Source organism: Macaca fascicularis, chromosome 10 (genome assembly GCF_037993035.2).
Source record: "Macaca fascicularis isolate 582-1 chromosome 10, T2T-MFA8v1.1".
Taxonomy (NCBI): domain Eukaryota; kingdom Metazoa; phylum Chordata; class Mammalia; order Primates; family Cercopithecidae; genus Macaca; species Macaca fascicularis.
In genome coordinates this window covers 5,413,162-5,428,278 of record NC_088384.1, presented here as the reverse complement: position 1 = coordinate 5,428,278, position 15,117 = coordinate 5,413,162, and the positions used below count along the sequence as shown (strand labels likewise).

General features: G+C 43.6%; 1 protein-coding gene across 5 annotated transcripts in view; it reads left to right on the top strand.

Annotated features, from left to right (window-relative positions):
- PPARA (peroxisome proliferator activated receptor alpha) overlaps nt 1-15,117 on the top strand; it is a 101,278-nt gene that overhangs the window by 21,903 nt on the left and 64,258 nt on the right. For 2 of the 5 annotated variants that reach the window (XM_065521989.2, XM_074003541.1), the window contains exon 3: nt 10,668-10,785. The exons of the other annotated variants lie outside the window; for them this stretch is intronic. The gene's annotated coding sequence lies outside the window, so the exon portion shown is untranslated. The remainder of the gene's footprint in view (nt 1-10,667; nt 10,786-15,117) is intronic. 5 annotated transcript variants of the gene reach the window in all.

The window sequence follows — 15,117 nt, the reverse complement described above, 5'->3', positions numbered from 1 at the left end:
ATGTTATTTTATTTTATTTTATTTTATTTTTGAGGCGGAGTCTCGCTCTGTCGCCCAGGCTGGAGTGCAGTGGCGCGATCTCGGCTCACTGCAAGCTCCGCCTCCCGGGTTCCCGCCATTCTCCTGCCTCAGCCTCACGAGTAGCTGGGACTACAGGCGCCCGCCACCGCGCCCGGCTAATTTTTTGTATTTTTAGTAGAGACGGGGTTTCACCGTGGTCTCGATCTCCTGACCTTGTGATCCGCCCGCCTCGGCCTCCCAAAGTGCTGGGACTACAGGCGCCGCCACCTCGCCTGGCTAATTTTTTTTGTATTTTTTAGTGGAGACGGGGTTTCATTGTGTTAGCCAGGATGGTCTCAATCTCCTGACCTCGTGATCCGCCCGTCTCGGCCTCCCAAAGTGCTGGGATTACAGGCTTGAGCCACCGCGCCCGGCCGATTATGTTATTAAGAGAGCTTAAATATAGCCCAAATAAATAGATGGATATACTATGTTCATGGAAGGTACAACTCAGTATTGGGAAGGTGTCAGTCGTCTTAAGAAAGGCCTCATGTGTCACACAAGGGATACTGACATCTGACACCGAGCACATGTAGGCATCCTGATTATGTTTACTTGAATGATGTGGACTTTACAGAGCTGACTTATAGACAATTTAAATGGCCCGAAAACTGTTCAGTGCACTCTCTCCCAGGCTGTCACGGGATGCACTTCAGGAACTTTACTTTTTAACAAGAAAATTCAGTTTTTCTCTTAAACAGCTTGCTTCTGTTCCATTAGCATTCTCATCACTTTAAGTTGCATTCATCTTTGTTTTTTTTTTTAGAAAAACATTTGTTCTGCAACCAGCCTTGTCCTTTAAATACTTGTACTATATGCAGGCTCTTTTCATAGGTTCGTTACTTAAAATGATTTAAGTGTGTTTTTGGTGGCAGGGGGTTGGGAGTTGTTTCGTTTTGTTGAGACAGGGTCTTACTCTGTCACCCAGGCTGGAGTGCAGTGGCATGATTTTGGCTCACTCCTGGCCTTGAGTGATTCACCTACCTCGGCTTCCTAAGCAGCTGGGACCACAGGCATGCATAACCATGCCCGGCTAATTTTTTTTTTTTCTGTAGAGACGGGGTTTTGTCATATCACCCAGGCTGGTCTCAAACTCCTGGACTCAAGGGATCAGCCTGTCTCAGCCTCCCAAAGTGCTGGGATTACAGGCGTGAGCCACTGCACTGGTCATGATTTGAGTTTTTGTAAGACAGGGAACAATGTTCGGAATTTAGCACCAATGTCAGATTCATTCTGTAAATTTTCACTGAACATCTGCCTTGTGTAGGAGAGGAAGATGACAGACAAGAATTCTTCCTCCAAGAGGTACAGGTCAGTTGAGCAGAAAAGGCATATATCAATACCCACAATGAGAGCTGTGGTGATTCAGAAGAGAGATGAAGTCCTTCCCCTGGAGGGATCCTGAGCACTTTGAGGAGGAAAGGCATCTGTACCGCCCCCCAAATGTGTAGAATGGGGATGCATTCCTGGCAGAAAGAAGTAGGATAAAGTACAGAGGCCAGGGCCTGGTGCAATGGCTCATACCTGTAATCCCAGCAGTTTGGGAGGCCAAGACAGGCGGATCACCTGAGGTCAGGAGTTCAAGACCAGCCTGGCCAACATGGCAAAACCCCGTCTGTACTAAAAATACAAAAATTAGCCAGGCACGGTGGCAGGTGCCTGTAATCCCAGCTATTTGGGAGGGTGAGGCAGGAGAATTGCTTGAGCCCAGGAGGCAGAGGTTGCAGTGAGCCAAGATTGCGCCACTGCACTCCAGCCTGGGCAACAGAGTGAGACTCTGTCTCGTAAAGGAAAAAAAAAAAAGTACAGAGTCCAGGAAGCCTGGGGTGGGGCTGGCAGATGCCAAGTCATCTATTTTGGCCAGGGTCCAGGGCCTACAAGGGGACATGAAGAGAAGATTCATGCATTCTGGTTCAAACTCCATCAGATATTTATTGAGCTCCTTCTCTGTACCAGGCATTGTTCTAAGATACATAATGAACAAAACCCATGACACCCTCGTCTGTGAGAGCTGATGCTGTGGCAGGGACAGACAGGTCATGAGTGGAGTGATGGAGCAGCTGGCCTGGTGAGTTAGCTGCCTCCAGGTACAGTAGGAGGAGCAAGCCCAGAGCGAGCAAGTGGGTCAGGGGTGCCAGAAGGGGCGAGGGTGCCAGGAGGCTGGTCCAGGCTGGCCTCCCTGAGGTGGTGGCCAGGACCTAGCATCTGAGGAAGGGCTGGAAACAGGTGAGAACAGGTGGAGCAGACATCAGGATGGGAGCATCCTGACAGGGAGGACGGCAGGGTGGGCTCATGGGAGGAGCAGCCAGGAAGTGTGACTGGAGCAGTGTCCTGGAGAGGAGGAGAAGGAGGTCAGGAGGTCCCAGGGGAGAGGCAGGACCAGTCTCGTGGAGGCCGGGGCCATTGTAAGGACTCTGGTTTGTGTTGTGTGTGAAAGGCCATGGGATGGGGACCAGTGGGGGCTTCTTAGGGGACTGGATATGCTCCGACCTAGCTGCTAAAAGTTCCCCTCAGACAGCTTTCAGGGCCCAGGCAGAAGCTATAGGTGGCTCTGAGGTTTGCAGAGGGGCCTGAAGGGGTGCGGCCCAGCCAAGCAAGCTGGCTAAGTGGGAAAGGCTCCACCGCACTGGGGGGTAGGAAGACCTTGACCTTAGCTCCAGCCAGCCACTGAGCAGCCGTGTGGCCTTGGGTGATACCTGTTCCTGGTCGGTTTCCCTACCTGTGAATCTGGGTACTTGGAAGCCATGCTCGAGAAGAGCCCATCCACAGGAGGTGATCAGGGCTCTCCTCCAGGTGAGGAACCTGGCAGCCGTGCGTGAGAACCTTGGAAAAGGGAGAGGGAGGAGGCTGTGGCAGGAGGTGAGGAGGGAGGGAGTGATGCCCTGGGCAGGATGCCATGAGCTGGGATGGAAACCACAGGATGAATGCAAGTAATTAAAAAAAAACAAAAAAAAACAAAACAAAAAACAGCCTTGGGCCAGGTGGCTCACGCCTGCAATCCCAGCACTTTGGGATGCCAAGGCAGGCGGATCACCTGAAGTCAGGAGTTGGAGACCAGCCTGGCCAACATGGTGAAACTGAAAATACAAAAATTAGCTGGGTATGGTGGCGTGCGCCTATAGTCCCAGCTACTCAGGAAGCTGAGGCAGGAGAATCACTTGAACCTGGGAGGTGGAGGTTGCAGTGAGCTGAGATCGTGCCACTGCACTCCAGCTTGGGTGAGAGAGCAAGACCCCATCTCAAAAAAAGAAAAAAACAGTCTTTCAGACCAAAGGATCAACAAACAAACCAGACTGTCCAAACACAACCATAAGCCGTAACTTTGTGCAGAGGTAAAAGACCGAGGTCACGTCGGGACCTGTTGGATTCAAGGCATGTTGACAGCTGTTCAAGGCTTCAGATAGCCCCTCCGGCTGGCAGGGTGGCCACAGGGCATGTTGAGTAGGAAGCCTTGTTGCTTTGACAGGTTACTTGGCCCCATGAGGGACAATCCCATAGTCAGTTACCCCAGAAACGTGACTGTCTCCTTGAAATCCTCAGCATGGGGTCTTATGAATAAACTCTTACTAGATCTCCTGTTTTGTCTTATTTTTATGCAGAGCTTTACTTTATAGCAGAAAATTCCATTTTTACCCTTAAATGGCTTGCTTCTGTTCCCTTAGTGTTCTTGTCACTTTAAGTTACATTCATCTTTGTCCCTTCAGAAAAGGATTTGTTCTACAACCAGCGCTTGCAGAAGGTACTTGGTTTATGGTTACCGGCATTTGCTGAATGTCTGAATTATGTTGAGTTGCTTAAAGTCATGCTATCAGGTAGACGTTGTGGCTGTTCTTTTCACTCTCTTATTTGGGGATTTACAAAACAGTTATGTTTTTAGTTTTCTTTTATTTGTTGTGTTGAATAGGAATGTAGCTGTGGGAACCTCTAGTTCCAAACAGGAAAGCCTTGGACACATTTCCAGCTGGCAAACTGGCAAAATGGAGGGCACGCAAGTTGCTAGACAGGCTGGGAGCCTATTTAAGAACCCAGCTTCAGGATGGGACATGGGATATACCTCGAGTTAGAGGTTCTTATTAAGTGTGGATTTTTCTATGCAGATATCTGTCATAATATACGTTACTCTACGTCTGTACTAAGGCAGCTGCTACATTCTATTTGAAAAGGGAGGAGGACAGCTTGGAAATGGTATTCCATAAAAATGTCAGTATCATAAAAGACAAAAGCTGTGGAGATGTTTCAGATTAAAAGAGAAAAGACAACAAAATGTAATACCTGACTCTAAACAGCATCTTGTACTGAAGGAGGAAAAATGCCATCAAGGACATTATTGGGTCAACTAACAAAATTTGAATATGAATCATAGATTGAAGTGTATCTGATAAATTTATGGAAGTGAAGTGTTCTGTGCTGTGTAAGAGCACACTGCCATTCTCAAACACGTAGTTTAGTATTTAGGAGAATGGGCCATGATGTATGCAACTCACCCTCAAATACACACACACACATATACACATACATCCCTATAAAGAAAGAAATTGGGGGCTAGGTACAGTGGCTCATGCCTGTAATACCAGCACTTTGGGAGGCCAAGGCGGGCAGATTACGAGGTCAGGAGATCGATACCATCCTGGCCAACATGGTGAAACCCCGTCTCTACTAAAATACAAAAAATTAGCTGGGCATGGTGGTGCATGTCTGTAGTCCCAGCTACTCAGGAAGCTGAGGCAGGAGAATTACTTGAACCCAGGAGGTGGAGGTTACAGTGAGCCGAGATCGTGCCACTGCACTGCAGCTTGGCAACAGAGCGATACTCCATCTCGGAAAAAAAAGAAAGAAGTTATAGTAAAGCAAATGGTTAAATAGGTAACTACCAGTGAATATGGGTAAAGTTGTGGTGTTCTTTATACTGTTTTTGGGGTACAACTTTTCTGTAAGTGAAAGTACTTCCAAATAAAAAGTTAAAAGGCAAGCAAATAAATAAAAGAGACAGTTTCTATATATTCTATATCCTAGCTATGTTTACCATGTTTGGATTCTGAAAGATGCAGAGCAGAAAACATGAAGAACAGATCACCTGTTCTTAAAGTACCACTGGTGGCCAGACATAGTAACCCATTCCTGTAATCCCAGCACTTTGGGAAGCTGAGGGGGGTAGGATCACCTGAGCTCAGGAGTTCGAGAACAGCCTGGGAAACATAGTGAGACCCTGTCTCTACAGAAATTTTAAAAATTAGCCAGGCATCATGGTTCATGCGTGTAGTCCTAGCTATTCAGAAGGCTGAGGTAGGAGGCTTGCTTGAGCCTGGGAGTTTGAGGCTTCAGTGAGCCATGATCACACTACTGTACTCTAGCCTGGGCAACACAGCGAGACCCTGTCTCAAAACAAACAAACAAACAAACAAAAAATCACTCCTAATTTGCCTCCCTTTTAGTACTTTAAAAAAATTAACTTAAAACATTTTTTTGATAATTGTAGGTTTTTTTTGTTTGTTTTGTTTTGTTTTGTTTTTTCGAGACAGAGTCTCATTCTGTCACCCAGGCTGGAGTGCACTGGTGCAATCTCAGGTCTCTGCAACCGCTGTCTCCTGGATCCAAGTGATTCTCCTGCCTCAGCCTCCTGAGTAGCTGGGATTATAGACGTGCACCATGCCTGGCTTATTTTTATATTTTTAGTAGAGATGGGGTTTCACCTTGTTGGCCAGGCTGGTCTCAAACTCCTGACTTCAAGTGATCTGCCTGCCTTGGCCTCACATGCAGTTTTAGGAAATACTACAGAGATCCCCAGCACTCTTTCCACTTTTCCCCAAGGGTAACATCTTGCAAAGCAAGAGGACGATATCACAGTCAGGAGACTGACATTGATACCATCAAGATGCAGAATGTTTCCATCACCAATCAGCTGTCATGGTGCCTTTTATAGCCAAACCCACTTCTCTCCTACCTTCCCATCCCTTTTTTAATTTTCCAGTCATTAATCTGTTGTCCATTTCTGTCATTTTACGAATGTCACATAGGCCGGGTGAGGTGGCTCACACCTGTAATCCCAGCACTTTGGGAGGCTGAGGCGGGTGGATCACGACGAGGTCAGGAGATCAAGACCATCCTGGCCAACATGGTGAAACCCCGTCTCTACTAAAAAATACAAAAAATTAGCTGGGCATGGTGGCGGGCGCCTGTAGTGCCAGCTACTCGGGAGGCTGAGGCGGGAGAATGGCGTGAACCCAGGAGGCGGAGCTCGTAGTGAGCCGAAATCATGCCACTGCACTCCAGCCTGGGTGACAGAACGAGACTCCATCTTAAAAAAAAAAAAAAGAGGGCCGGGCGTGGTGGCTCACGCCTGTAATCCCAGCACTTTGGGAGGCCGAGGCGGGCGGATCACGAGGTCAGGAGATTGAGACCATCCTGGCTAACACGGTGAAACCCCGGCTCTACTAAAAAATACAAAAAACTAGCCGGGCGAGGTGGCGGGCGCCTGTAGTCCCAGCTACTCGGGAGGCTGAGGCAGGAGAATGGTGTGAACCCGGGAGACAGAGCTTGCAGTGAGCTGAGATCCGGCCACTGCACTCCAGCCTGGGCGACAGGGCCAGACTCCGTCTCAAAAAAAAAAAAAAAAAAAAAAAAAAAGAAAAGAATGTCACATAATGAATCATATGGCATATAACCTTTCGGGACTCAGGGTAATTCTCATGAGATTGATCCAGGTTGTTGGTGCACCAATAGTTTATTCCTTTCTATTGCTGAGTAATTTCCATGGTGTGGAGGAGCCATGGTTTAACTGTTCACCCCATTGGAGGACATCTAGCTTGTTTCCAGTTTGGAGTTACTGTGAATCAAGCTGCTGTGAACATTTGTTTACAGGTTTCTTGGTTTTCTGGTTTGTTTTCAACAGTTCTAGCCAGGCGCGGTGGCTCACGCCTGTAATCCTAACACTTTGGAAGGCTGAGGCAGGAGGATTGTTTGGGCTCAGAAGTTTTAGACCAGCCTGGGTAACAAAGCGAGACTCTGACTCTACAACAAAAATTTAAAAATTGGCCCTGCATGGTGATGTGCGCCTGTAATCCTAGGTACTTGAGAGCTTGAGGTAGGAGGTCTCCTTGATCCTAGGAGGCAGAGGTTGCAAGCAGCCGAGATTGTGCCACTGTCTCCAGCCTGGGCAACAGAGCAAGACCCTGTCATTCATAGATAGGTAGGTGGATGGATAGACGGATGGACAGACGGATAGATTCATTCATTCATAGATAGATAGATAGATAGATAGATAGATAGATAGATAGATAGATAGAAATGTAAATTACAGGGTCACGCTCAGTGGCTCATGCCTGTAATCTCAGCACTTTGGGAGGCCAAGGCAGGTGGATCACTGGAAGTCAGCAGTTTGAGACCAGCCTGGCCAACATGGCAAAACCCCGTCTCTACTAAAAATACAAAAATTAGCCAAGCATGTTGGCATGCGCCTGCAATCCCAGCTACTCTGGAGGCTGAGGCAGGAGAATCACTTGAACCCAGGAGGTGGAGGTTACAATGCGCCAAGATCATGCCACGGCACTGCAGCCTGGGCCACAGAGTGAGACTCCGTCTGGAAAGAAAGAAAGAAAGAAAGAAAGAAAGAAAGAGAGAGAGAGAGAGAGAGAGAGAGAGAGAGAGAAAGAAAGAAGGGAGGGAGGGAGGGAGGGAGGGGGGGAGGAAGGAGAAAGAAAGAAGGAGGGAGGGAAGGAAGGGAGGGAGGGAGGGAGGGAGGAACGAAGGAACGAAGGAAAGAAGGAAGAAGGAGGGAGGTAGGGAAGGAGGGGAAGGAGGGAAGGAAGACAAGAAAGAAGGAAGGAAGGAAGGAAGGAAAGAAAGAGAAAGAAAGAAAGAAAGAAAGAAGAAAGAAAGAAAGAAATAAGAGATATGTAGATTGTATACCATATGACATTGATTTACAATGTATATGCCATAGCTTTTGGTATACTCACAAGAGTGTGTAACCAAACCATCACTGCAACTTAGATGTCCTCCAATGGATGCAAACATATTCATTGCCTCTGAAAGAAACCCCGTAGCCATTAGTAATCACTGCCTGTTCCTTCCAAATCTCCTCCCTTCCCCCATCTAGCCCTAGACAACCACTCATCTACTTTCTGTCTCTACAATTTGCCTATTCCGGACATTTCATATAATGGAATCATACAATATGTAGTCTTTTGTGACTACCTTTTTTTCATTTTGCATAATGTTTTCAAGGGTCATCCATGTTGTAGCATGTATCAGTACTTTATTTCTTTTTATTGCCAAAAACATTCTATTGTATGGATATAACACATATTATTTATCCAATTTTTAGTTGTGGACATTGTGTTTTAACTTTCTGATTATTACGAAGAATGCTTCTATGAACATTCACATACAAGTTTTTGTGTAGATGTGTGTTTTCATTTCTTTCTTTCTCTCACTCTCTCTCTCTCTCTCTCTCTTTCTTTCTTTCTGAGACAGGGTCTCTCATTCTGTCACCCAGGCTGGAGTGCAGTGTCATGATCTCGGCTCACTGCAATCTCCACCTCCCAGGTTTGAGTGATTCTCCTCCCTTAGCCTCCCCAATAGCTGGGATTACAGGCACATGCCACCACGCCCAACTAATTTTTTGTCTTTTTAGTAGAGATAAGGTTTCACCATGTTGACCAGGCTGGTCTCGAATTTCTGACCTCAAGTGATCCACCCGCCTCAGACTCCCAAAGTGCTGGGATTATAGGTGTGAGCCACTGCACCCGGCCTGTTTCATTTCTTTAGGAGTGGAATTACGGGTCATATAGTGAATCTATGTTTAACTTCTTCAGGGCTGCCAGACTGTTCCAAAAGCCTATGCCATTTCCCACTGGCAACATGTGACGGTTCTAATTTCTCCACATCTCTGTCAGCACTTGTTATTGTCTGTCTTTTTAATTAGTTAATTAATTAATTTATTTATTTTGAGATGGAGTCTGAATTATAGCCATTCCAGTGGGTGTGAAGTGGTGTTTCATTCTGGTTTTGATTTGCATTTCCCTAATGACCAGTGACCTCAGCTCCTTTTCATGTGGTTATTGGCCATTTGTATATCTTCTTTAGAAAAATGTCTATTCAAATCCTTAGTCCATTTTTAAATTGAGATAGTTATATTTTTATTGTTGAGTTTTAGAGTTCTTTATACATTCTGATACAAGTCCCTTATCAGAGATATGATTTGTAAATATTTTCTCCTTTTTTTTTTGACATGGAGTCTTGCTCTGTCGCCCAGGCTGGAGTGCAATGGCCCAACCTCAGCTCACTGCAACCTCCAGCATCCTGGTTCAAGCGATTCTGCGGCTTCAGCCTCCTGAGTAGCTGGCACTACAGGCACATGCCACCATGCCTGGCTACTGTTTTGTATTTTTAGTAGAGACGGGGTTTCACCCTGTTGGTCAGGCTGGTCTCGAACTCCTGACCTTGTGATCCACCCGCCTCAGCCTCCCAAAGTGCTGGGATTACAGGCATGAGCCACCGCACCTGGCCTTTTTCTCCCATTTTTGTGGGTTGTCTTTTCACTTTCTTAATGGTAGTGTTTGTGGCACAAAAGCTTTAAATTTTGAGTCCAATTTATTTGCCTTTATTTGTTTTCTGCTCTTTTGGTATATATACAAGTTTTTGTGTGAACATAAGTTTCATTTCACTCGGATAACTGCCCAAGAGTGTACTTGCTGGATCATATGGTAGTTTCATGTTTAGTTTTATTTTTTAAAACTGCCAAACTTTTCTAGAGTGGCTGTACTATTTTACATTCCCACCAGGAATGTATGAGTGACCTGTTTGTCTATGTCCTTTCCAGCATTTGGTGTTATCACTATTCTTTATTTTAGCCATTTGATAGGTGTGCAGTGATATCTCATCGTGGTTCTAGTTTGCCTTTCCCCAGTGGCTTATGGTGTTAAATATCTTTCATGTACTTATCTGCCGTTTGTGTATCCTCGTGAGCAAAATGTCTCTTCACGTCTTTTGCTCATTTTCTAATTGGATTGTTTGGGGTTTTTTTTATTGTTCAGTTTTGAAAATTTTTACATATGCAAGATACTGTCCTTTGTCAGATATTTAGGTCCATGACCCATTTTAAATTACTTCTTTTTAAGATGTAAGACTTAGTTTGAGGTTCTTCTCCTGCTACCCCAATGGATATCCAGTTGCTCCAGCAGCAGTTTTTGAAAGGTTATCATTTCTTACGAAATTTTGCACCTCTGTCCAAAATCAGTTGGGCCTATTTGTGTTGATCTGTTTCAGGGTTTTTAGTCTGTTCCATTGATGTATGTGTTTATTCCTTCACCAGTACCACACTGTCTTTATTACTGAGTAGGTCTTACTATTAAGTAGAGTGGTTTCTGCCACTTTACACTTCTTTGCTGATTGTTTTAGCCCTTATAGGGCTTGTGCCATGCCTTTCTGTGTAAATTTAAGAGTAAGCTTATCTATATCTATAAAAACTATTACTGGGATTTTGATAGGAATTACACTAAACCTACAGATCAACTTGAGGAGAATTAACATATTTATTATGTTGAGTCTTTCAGTTCATGAGCATGGTAGTTTCTTTTTTGATTTTTTTTTTTTTTAATTTGAGGCAGGATCTCACTCCCTCACCCAGGCTGGAGTACAGTGGTATGATCGTGACTCACTGCAGCCTTGACCTCTTGGGCTGAAATAACCCTCCTGCGTCAGTCTCCTGAGTAACTGGAGCTACAGGTACACTCTACCACACCTGGCTAATTTTTTTTCCTATTTATTTATTTATTTTGTAGAGATGGGGTCTCGTTTGTCGCCCAAGCTGGTCTTAAACTCATGGCCTTAAGGGATCCTCCCAAAGTGCTGGGATTATAGGCATGAGCCATCACACCCAGCTTTCTTTTATTTTTTTCCAGCATTTTGTAATTTTTTCAGCATTTTGTAATTTTCAGTATACAGATCCCTATATATATATGTATTTTTTTTTTTTTTTTGAGACGGAGTCTCGCTCTGTCGCCCAGGCTGGAGTGCAGTGGCCGGATCTCGGCTCACTGGAAGCTCCGCCTCCTGGGTTCATGGCATTCTCCTCCCTCAGCCTCCCGAGCAGCTGGGACTACAGGCGCCTGCCACCTCGCCGGGCTAGTTTTTTTTTTTTTTTTTTTTTGTATTTTTTAGTAGAGACGGGGTTTCACCGTGTTGAGGATGGTCTCGATCTCCTAACCTCATGATCCGCCCGCCTCGGCCTCCCAAAGTGCTGGGATTACAGGCTTGAGCCACCGCGCCCGGCCTATATGTTTTGTTAGGTAATAAATACCTAAGTATTTCATTTTCTTTGGAGTGATTGCAAATGACATTGTTGTTTTTAACTTTTATGTCTGCATGTTTGTTGTTAGTAGACAGAAATGCAATTTATTTTTGCATGCTGATCTTACAGTCTTGCTGTATTCATTTCTTAGTTCCAAGAGGGTTTTTGTAGATTCCTAAGGATTTTCATGTCATTGCCAGTAGGGACTTTCATTTCTTTCTTCTTATCGATGTGCCTTTTATTCCTGCCTTATTACAGTAGTTAGAACTTCCATCACTATGTTGAGGAAGAGTGGTGAAGGTGGATATCCTGGCCCTGCTCCTGATCTTACTGGGAAAACATTCAGTCTTTCTTCGTTGAGGATACGTTAGCTGTAGGTTTTTGCAGATGTTCTTTTTCTAGTTGAGAGAAAGCTTTTCCAAACATGTTGAGAGTTTTTATCATGAGTGGGTATTATAGTTTGTCAAATACCTTTTCTGTGTCAATGAGTATGATCAAATGATTTTTCTTCTATAGCCTGTTGACATGGTGGATTACATGGATTGATTTTCCAATGTTAAAGTAGCCTTGCATACCTGGAATGAGTCTTAGTTGGTCATGGTAAATAATTCTTTTTATACATTGTTGGATTTGATTTGTTCATATTTTGTCGAATACTTTCATGTCTAAGTTCTTGAGCAAAATTGGTCTGTAGTTTTCTCTATTTTCTATTGGCTTTGTCGAATTTTGTTGTCAGAGTAATATTAGTTTCATGAAAATAAATTGGGAAGTATTTCCTCCTCTTCCACTTTTCTTTGGAAGAGATTATATACAACTGGTGTGGTGGTATTTCTTCTTTATGTGTTTGGTAGAATTCTTCCGTCTGGGCCTGGGAATTTATTTTTTAAGAGATTTTAAAATCACAGATTCAACTTTTAAATGGTTATAAAGCTATTAAAACTATTTTATCTTGGTTAAATTGGGTAGTTAGTAGCTTTTGAGTAACTGATCTATTTCTTATTTGTAGAATTCACTAGCTCAAATTTGTTTGTATAGTTTCTTATACTGATTGCAGGATCTGTAGTAATATCCTGTTTCATTCTTGATGTTGGTGATTTATGTCTTGTCTGTTTTTATTTTTGTCAGTTTTGCTGCAGTTTTATCAATTTTAATTTTTTTTTTTCAAAAAACCAGCTTTTCGTTTCATTTATTCTCTCGATTGTTCTCTCGATTTCCATTTCATTGATTGTTCTTCTTTATTATTTCCTTCCTTCTGTTTGCTTTCGTCTATTTTGCTATTATTTTTCTAGTTTCTTGATGTAGGAATTTAGATTATTGTTTTGAGATTGTTCATCTTCTCTATTGCAAACATTTAGTAATACAAAGTTCTCTCTCGGTACTGCTCTTGCCACATCCCATATATTGTTGTATGTTGTAGCTTTATTTTCATTCAGTTCTGTTTTTTGTTTTTTGATGTTTTTTGTTTCAGGGGTTTTTTTTTTGGTGTTTTTTTTTTTTTTTTTTTTTTTTGAGACAGTCTCGCTGTGTCACCCAGGCTGAAGTGCAACGGCGCAATCTCAACTCACTGCAATGTCTGCCTCCTGGGTTCAAACAATCCTCCTGTCTCAGCCTCCCAGGTAACTGGGATCACAGGTGTGCACCGCCACACCTGGTTAATTTTTGTATTTTTAGTAGAGACGGAGTTTCACCATGTTAGCCAGGCTGGTCTCAAACTCCTGATCTCAGGTGATCCACCCGCCTCAGCCTCCCAAAGTACTTGGATTACAGGTGTGAGCTACCATTGCCAGCCCAGTTCTATGTATTTTAAATTTTCCTTGAGACTTACTCTTGACCCATGGATTATTTAGAAGTGTATTGTTGAATTTTAAAACATTTAGAGATGGTCCTATTGTTTTTCTGTTATTATCATTTAAGTTCATTGTTATTAGATTATATACTCTGTATGGCTTCAATTCTTTTAAATTGAAAATTATTTTATTTGTTGAGGTTTGTTTAATGGCCAAAGACGTGGTCTGTCTAGGTGAATGTTTCATGGGCTTTTAGGGAAAAAAGTATATTCTGGTTGTTGAGTGGTGTCTTAGTCCATTCAAGCTGCTATAACAAAATACCATAAACTGGGTGATTTATAAACAACAGAAATTTCTCTCAGTTCTGGAGACTGGGAAGTTCAAGACCAAAGTGCCAGCAGATTCAGTGTCAGGTGAGGACTTACTTCCTGCTTCATAGATAAGAGGTACATACACATTTAGGACCATCATGTCTTCCTAGTGGATGAATTCTGTTATCATTAGGTGATCCTTTTAACACTTTTAAAAAGAATCTGTTTAGTAGCCTATTAGAGTTCTTCCTTTACTATTTTATTGAGCATTAATTAATCCTAACATTATGTCTATGTCAGGACTGATGACAATATTTTGTGTGAAAATTTGATAGTATTGGAGGCTGAGGTAGGAGAATTGCTTGAACCCGGGAGGCAGAAGTTGCAGTGAGCCGAGATCATGCCACTGCAGTCCAGCCTGGACAACAGAACAAGAATCCACCTCAAAAAAAAAAAAAAAAAAAAGTATCATATCCTCCAAGATTCAAAGTGAACTTCAGACAGTCTTATATAGTCTTAGTTTTGGAATGCATCCCAGTATTGAGTTGCAGCAGGGATTTGAGTTTTTGTGAAGACAGAGCAGTGTATCAGAATCTTGGGCATAAACTAAGGAGCCATATCAGAACCTCAGGTGTACACCAATGAGATAGATCAGAACCTTAGGCATGTACCTGGTGAGACAGGTCAGAACCTCAGGTGTGTACCCAGTGAGACAGATGAGAACCTCAGGTATGTTACCAGTGAGGTATATCAGAATCTCGGGTATTTACCCAAAGAGGTATAGCAGAATCTCAGGTACATACTCAAGAAGGCATATTAGGGCTTCAAGTATCTAGCTAAGGATTTATATCAGGATCTCAGGTTTATACCCAGGGAGGTATAGCAGAATTTTGGGTATAGATCTAAGGAGGTCTATCACAGTCTAGGGCATATAGCCAAGGAGCTGTATCAGAACCTCAGGCACATACCCAAAGAGGCATTTTAGGACTCGTAAGGAGGTGGTAGATTTCAAAAGTATAGTCTAACAGTTCATCTGCTTTGAAATTTAAAACAATATTAAAGGAAAACATGAAATATTTCTATCTGTCAGAAGGTGACATGAGTTTTAAACGATTAAGAAATATACTGTCTGTGGCCTTGTAACCAATTTATTATGCCTATAGAAATTACAGACTCCCTTGTCCAGGATAGAATAACAGGTACTGACTTACCTTCTCATCTGAGACAACCAAACCTCCATACAAATACATGAAACAGTGTTCTTCAAGATGCTGGATATCAGGCAGTGAAGGGCACTGATGGTTGTAAGACAAACAAGGTGAGAGGTGTGGCTTGAGAGCGTTTCCAGACTGCAGTGCAGGGAGAGGGGAAACTGAGGCAGATCTTGGCAGACTTCCTCAGTTGACAAAATAGAGCTGAGAGTCCAGGGAGACCATGGTGTGTAGATTATCCAAGGCAAAGTATTAGAGGTGCAAGCCATATACAGAGGGACTCCAGAGATCTACCAAAGTACTGCTTGGTGCATGCATGTGAGCAAAACTACTTGAGGCCAGGAAAACAAGCATCTGAGAGGATTAGAAGGAACAGTGCCCGGCACTTGTGCCAGCCAAGAAGGGTGCCTGGTGCTCACACAGAGCCAGGAACAGTGCAGGAATTTGAGTGTGTGTTA